The following is a 6,001-nucleotide window of genomic DNA, read 5'->3' on the forward strand; positions in this document are numbered from 1 at the left end:
GAACCAAGATGGCCGCCGTTGCCGGGCGCGTGACATCAGACTACTGAATCCAATTGGGTGTAAAATGCGTGTTTGTATTATATCGTATGTGTGTGTGCAGGGTGGGTCTTTTGTTTCAATAATCGTGTGTGTTGTTATGTTGAACTGTGTGTAACACATTCATATTACGATTAATTGTGTTGAAGGCCTGGCGAGGAGGAGAGTGGAAGGGCGATTGTTAAGATTTGTGTTGTGTGAACGTTTGACGTAGTTACCTGTGATAGTGATACAGGGGTAAATGGAAGTCTATGCGTCTCATAGATAGATAGGTGAGTGACTATTCTTTTCCTTAATTGTGACCAAACGTCTCAAAATGTATTATATCGGATATGGACCAGATGCTAAAAAGTCAAATTAAAGTTAAACTGGACAAAAATATGAATTACTGGTATTTAGCAGCCTGAAATATGATATTCATTCTCCTAAATACAGTTTATAAACTCAACGCAAGTCTGATATTTCTGGCTACAAATGTAATTTTCAACACCTTAACCATCCCGGATTAATACCGTTTTGAGGCGAGGGGTCACAATTGAACTAATTAAAAGATTTTCAAAACCCTTACGTCCCTTATGTTCGGCCAGTGATTCCACCAAACTAGTTGTCCCTCGAATACGGAAAAAATGCTGGAATGAGATCCTTTACTCATTTCGGACCCTCCATTTGGAACGCCTTACCACAGAACATTCGTGAAAAAGAATCTTTGTCTATTTTTTAAACGTTTGCTTAAAACATATCTGTTTCGATTTTAGTAGATGGTATGAGATGCAAGATAGATCTGGTTTGTATTGTGTGTGTTGTGTGTGTGTGTGTGTGTGTGTGATTGTGTGTGTGTGTTTGTGTGAATGAGTATGTTTCAGCCAAGGTGTTATGTAATTTATTTGCTTAGAGTCTGGTGTATCGGAGTTATAGCGCTATATATAAGTGTTCAACATCATTATTAATTATCATTATTTATTATTTGGAAGGACTTCCGTAGTTTCACAGCACGCCTAAGGACGGGATTTAATTTTTTTTTAAATTATCGCAGGGAGACCCCACAACCCCCCCCCTTGCCCCCCCCCCCCCCACCTTCCCTATCCTTTTTATTATCGGGGCGAAACCCCCCGAACCCCTCCTCAACCCTAACTAAAGATAATATAATATAATCTGATAAAACAATGCTTACTTACTTAGGACGCCCCTTGGGGCGCCCAACATGAGCCACAAGTCTTCGCCATTCTGTCCTGTCCTCCATAAGCGTACGCAGCTCTCGGGTGTTGTCCATTCCTGCAGACAGTCAATGTAGGTTTTATTCTGCCTGCCTCTGCTTCTGGTTCGCTCAGGTGGTTCCCATAGCACAAGGCTGCACAAGACTGATAAAACAATGTTTGGGCGAAATGATTAAGTAGCTAAAAATAGAATAAAAACTGCTGTGAAACTACGGGAGTCCTCCCATTAATTTATTATTGTAATCATTGTCATTGATCGATGTGAGAACATTTTTAAAAATTGAGTTTTAATTAAAAACGCAATATCATCTAAACGTGCTCAAAGCGCTTTACAAGGGATCCCGTCCCGACTGGCCAACAGAAACATTTAAAATGAAGGACGAGACATGACATGACGTCCGTTAGGCGATATATTATTACACATTATTTTTTTGGGGACAGAGACAACATTTATTAACGGCCAGATACTCATTTTACACCTGAATATCGGTGAGAGAATGTGAGTATAAAGCCTTCTCCGCCAAGGACTCAACCCAGGACCATTATTATTATCATTATCAATAGTATTATTGTTATTATTACTATTATTATTATTATTATTATTATTATTATTATTATTATTGTTGTTATTATTATTATTATTATTATCTTTATTATTATTATTACTATTATATTATTATTATTATTATTATTATTATTATTATTATTGTTATTATTATTATTATTATCTTTATTATTATTATTACTATTATTATTATTATTATTGTTATTATTATTATTATCTTTATTATTATTATTATTATTATTATTATTATTATTATTATTGTTATTATTATTATTATTTTCTTTATTATTATTATTACTATTATTATTATTATTATTATTATTATTATTATTATTATTATTATTATTATTATTATTATTGTTATTATTGCTATTATTATTATCATTATTATTATTATTATTATTATTATTATTATTATTATTATTATTATTATTATTGTTATTATTATTATTATTAATCATTATCATATGGAAAATGGAGATGAAGATAAACGTGTTGAACTAATAGGAAATAATATCATTATTCTCCTTCCGGTTCATCGCCACACGAATGACACCCAGCTGGCAACTTCATTTGCTTTGATTTGGTTTATTTCATTTGTCCTACCATAGCTGTATAGATGGGACTTTCAGAAAGGTCGTTTGTGACCCATCGTCTCAAAACGGCGTTATATACTCTGGAAAATAATAACATATTTTGAATTTTGGCCAGAAAACTCATCCTTCAAATATCAATCGATTAAAATGAGCCTCGTCTCGGCAAAAAAGAAATACTCTCAAACCTGGGACTTCGCGAAGTCACTGGAAATTAAGTTTATAGATGCTCTGCGCTTGTCTAAGAAACTCACAACATTGCCATCTGGAAGTATAGATAGAACGAAGATGACGCCACTCAGGCCTTTGTTGTTGGTTTTTTTTTTCCATCCATGTTTGAGAGTACTTCTCACTAAACTATAGATAGCTCGAAGATGACGTCACTCAGGTCTTTGTTATTGTTTTTTGCCATCCGCGTTTTATGAGTAATGCTCAATGAACTGTATTAACCCGACTATAAACGTTCATGGATACACACAGTTTTGTGTGTTGGTCCGTTATACTTCCGGATGGCAATGTTATGAGCTTCTTAGCCAAACACATACTATCTTTAGTCTGGTTGAAACAGTTTAGTGAGAATTACTCATAAACGCGGATAGCAAAAAACAATAATGACAAAGGCCGGAGTGACATCAAATTCGATCTATTTATAGATTGATATTTTTTTATCTTCTTCATCCGTAAATATTACCTTCTTGAGACGATGAGTCACAATTTTGTGATTATTTGCCACGAAAATACTCCATGCCAAAACAACGTTATCTGTGGTGAGGGCAACACCCTTCAACATTCATGACGTCACTTCCCTCGTAATGCTCGACGAGTATAAAAGCGTATCCAGAGGAAAAAAAAACATAAATTTGATCACGTTTTGACTTTTACACATTCTGATCACAAGACATATGAAAAGATCTAGCCAGCATGAAGAATAAAAAGTACCGACTTTCTTTGTTTAGAACCACGATGGCAGCCGTGGCTGGGGGACGTGACATCAGACCATTGAATCCAATTTAATTTCCTCTGTTCTGTTTCATTTCCTTTCCCTGTCATATTATTATGTGAGTGCTAAGATGTAATGTTGTGACCTTTAAATAAATTGAGCTTTATATATCGCAATATCCACTAAATGTGCTCAAAGCGCTTTACAAGGGTACCCTGGTCAACAGCAACATTTAACATGTCGGACGGGACATGACGCCTGTTAGGCGATATTACAATTGCTCGGACAAAGACAACGCTGTTAACGGCCAGGTACTCATTTTACACCCGAGTACGATGAGAGAATGTGAATAAAGAGCCTTTTCCAAGGATTCAACTTTGCGCCGAGCGCGAGGCTCGAACCCGGGACCTTCCTATCCGAAAGGGAGTGTCATACCACTAGACCACATAGCCGCACGTTAACGACGAAAATACCTACTCCAAAACATCGTATTAAAATTTGGTGAGGGCAATTCAATTTCCTCTGTCCTGTTTAAATTTCCTTTCCCTATCATATAGATAGTATGCACTTGGCTAAGAAGCTCACAACATTGCCATCCGGAAGTATAACGGACCAACACACACATCTGTGTGTAACCATGAACTTTTATAGTCTGGTTAATACAGTTTAGTGAGAATTACTCATGAACGCGGATGGCAGAAAAAAAACAATAACAAAGACCTGAGTGACGTCAACTTCGAACTATCTATAGATCAAATGAAGTTGACGTCGTTCATGTCTTTGTTACTGGGTTTTTTTTGCCATCCGCGTTTATGAGTAAATTCTCACTAAACTGTATTAACCAGACCATGGTCAAGGTTACACATAGTTTTGTGTATTGGTCCGTTATATTTCATGATATCAATGTTGTGAGCTTATTAGCCAAGCGCATACTACCTATAGATTTAACTTGTCTTCTTCATCCGTAAATATTACCTTATTCAGACGATGAGTCACAATTTTATGGTTATTCGCCACGAAAATACCCCACACAACACAGTTATCTGGTCTGGTGATGGCATGTCAATTTTCTCTGATCTGTTTCATTTCCTTTCCCTATAATATTACACATTATGTGAGTGCTAAGAGGATATTGGATTCAATAGTCTGATGTCACGTCGCCCAGGAACGGCGGCCATCGTGGTTCTAAACAAAGAAAATCTGTACTTTTTATTCTTCGTGCTGGCTTGGAGTTTTCAAATGTCATGTGATCAGAATGTGTAAAAGTCAAAACATGATCAGATTTATGTTTTTTTTCTTCCAAATACGCTTTTATGCTCGTCGGAGAAATATTTCATATTGGCGTCCGCCATTGTTCCGATAGATTACAGCCAGTTACTAAGTTACCATGCGTCTTTATGAGAGAAGTGACGTTACGACTGTTGAAGCGTATTCAATTTCCTCTGTTCTGTTTAATTTCATTTCCCTATCATAATATAGGTAGAACGAAATTGATGTCACTCAGGTCTTTGTTATTGATTTTTTTTATTGCCATCCCGTGTTTATGAGTAATTCTCACTAAACTGTGTTATCCAGACTATAAAAGGTTCAAGGGTACACATCGTTTTGTGTATTGGTCCGTTATACTTCCGGATGGCAATGTTGTGAGCTTATTAGCCAAGCGCATACTATCTATTAAGAGAGTGCAAAGAGGTATGCTGTGACCTTTGCCACGATAATACTCCAAAACAAAATTATTCGGTGAGGACATTTCTATCTAGAATAGTCTTCAACAGTCGTAACGTCACTTCCTTCCTAATGACGCTTGGTAACTTAATAACACTGGCTCTAAACTATCGGAACAATGGCGGACGCCCGTATGAAATATTTCTCCGGCGAGCATAAAAGCGTTTCCAGAGGAAAAAAAAAACACATAAATTTGATCATGTTTTGACTTTTACACATTCTGATCACAAGGCATATGAAAAGTTCTAGCCAGCATGAAGAATAAACAGTAATGATTTTCTTTGTTTAGAACCAAGATGGCCGCCGTTGCCAGGCGGCATGATATCAGATTACTGAATCCAATTTGCTTCCACTTGTTTTCTGGCCTTTTCCTATCATAGCTGTATAATATCAGAGTGCTAAAAGGTCATATTCTGGCCTTCGCTACAAAAATACTCGAAAACAACGTTATTTCGGTCAAAGAAAAATGTGACCCTCCGTCTCAAAACGGTATTATGTCGGGAAGAATCCGACCCCAGAAAGTGAATTTAAAGATAGAATGATAAGAAATTGGACCTTAGAAGTTTTTGTAAAGCAAGAAATAGTATTCATACTCCAGCATGACGTAGAGAAATTAAACCCAAGTTTGGTATTTGTAGCAATAAATAAATTCAATTTCCCTAACCGAGAGTATCCCGACATAATACCGCTTTGAGACGGGGGGTCACAAATAAGGTTTCTTTTTATTAATCTTCCTTCAGTCTGTCCTGGTCAAATAACAATAAATAGACCAAAAAACTGTCAATCTAGCTTCAGATTGGACAGTCTTCCGTTGTTTGATAAATTGAGCTTTATATAGCGCAATATCCACTAAATGTGCTCAAAGCGCTTTACAAGGGGTCCCTGGTCAACAGCAACATTTAACATGTAGGACTGGACATGACGCCTG

The 6,001-nt window shown here is 36.4% G+C and overlaps 1 protein-coding gene across 1 annotated transcript in view; it reads left to right on the forward strand.

Annotated features, from left to right (window-relative positions):
* Positions 1-212: 212 nt before the first annotated feature.
* Positions 213-6,001, forward strand: part of LOC144958697 (E3 ubiquitin-protein ligase TRIM56-like) — a 62,828-nt gene continuing 57,039 nt past the window's right edge. Inside the window, exon 1 of the mRNA XM_078890838.1 lies at positions 213-308. The gene's annotated coding sequence lies outside the window, so the exon portion shown is untranslated. The remainder of the gene's footprint in view (positions 309-6,001) is intronic.

Source organism: Berghia stephanieae, chromosome 13, assembly GCF_034508935.2.
Source record: "Berghia stephanieae isolate SIO BIC M18660-M18661 chromosome 13, UCSD_Bste_1.3, whole genome shotgun sequence".
Classification (NCBI taxonomy): Eukaryota; Metazoa; Mollusca; class Gastropoda; order Nudibranchia; family Aeolidiidae; genus Berghia; species Berghia stephanieae.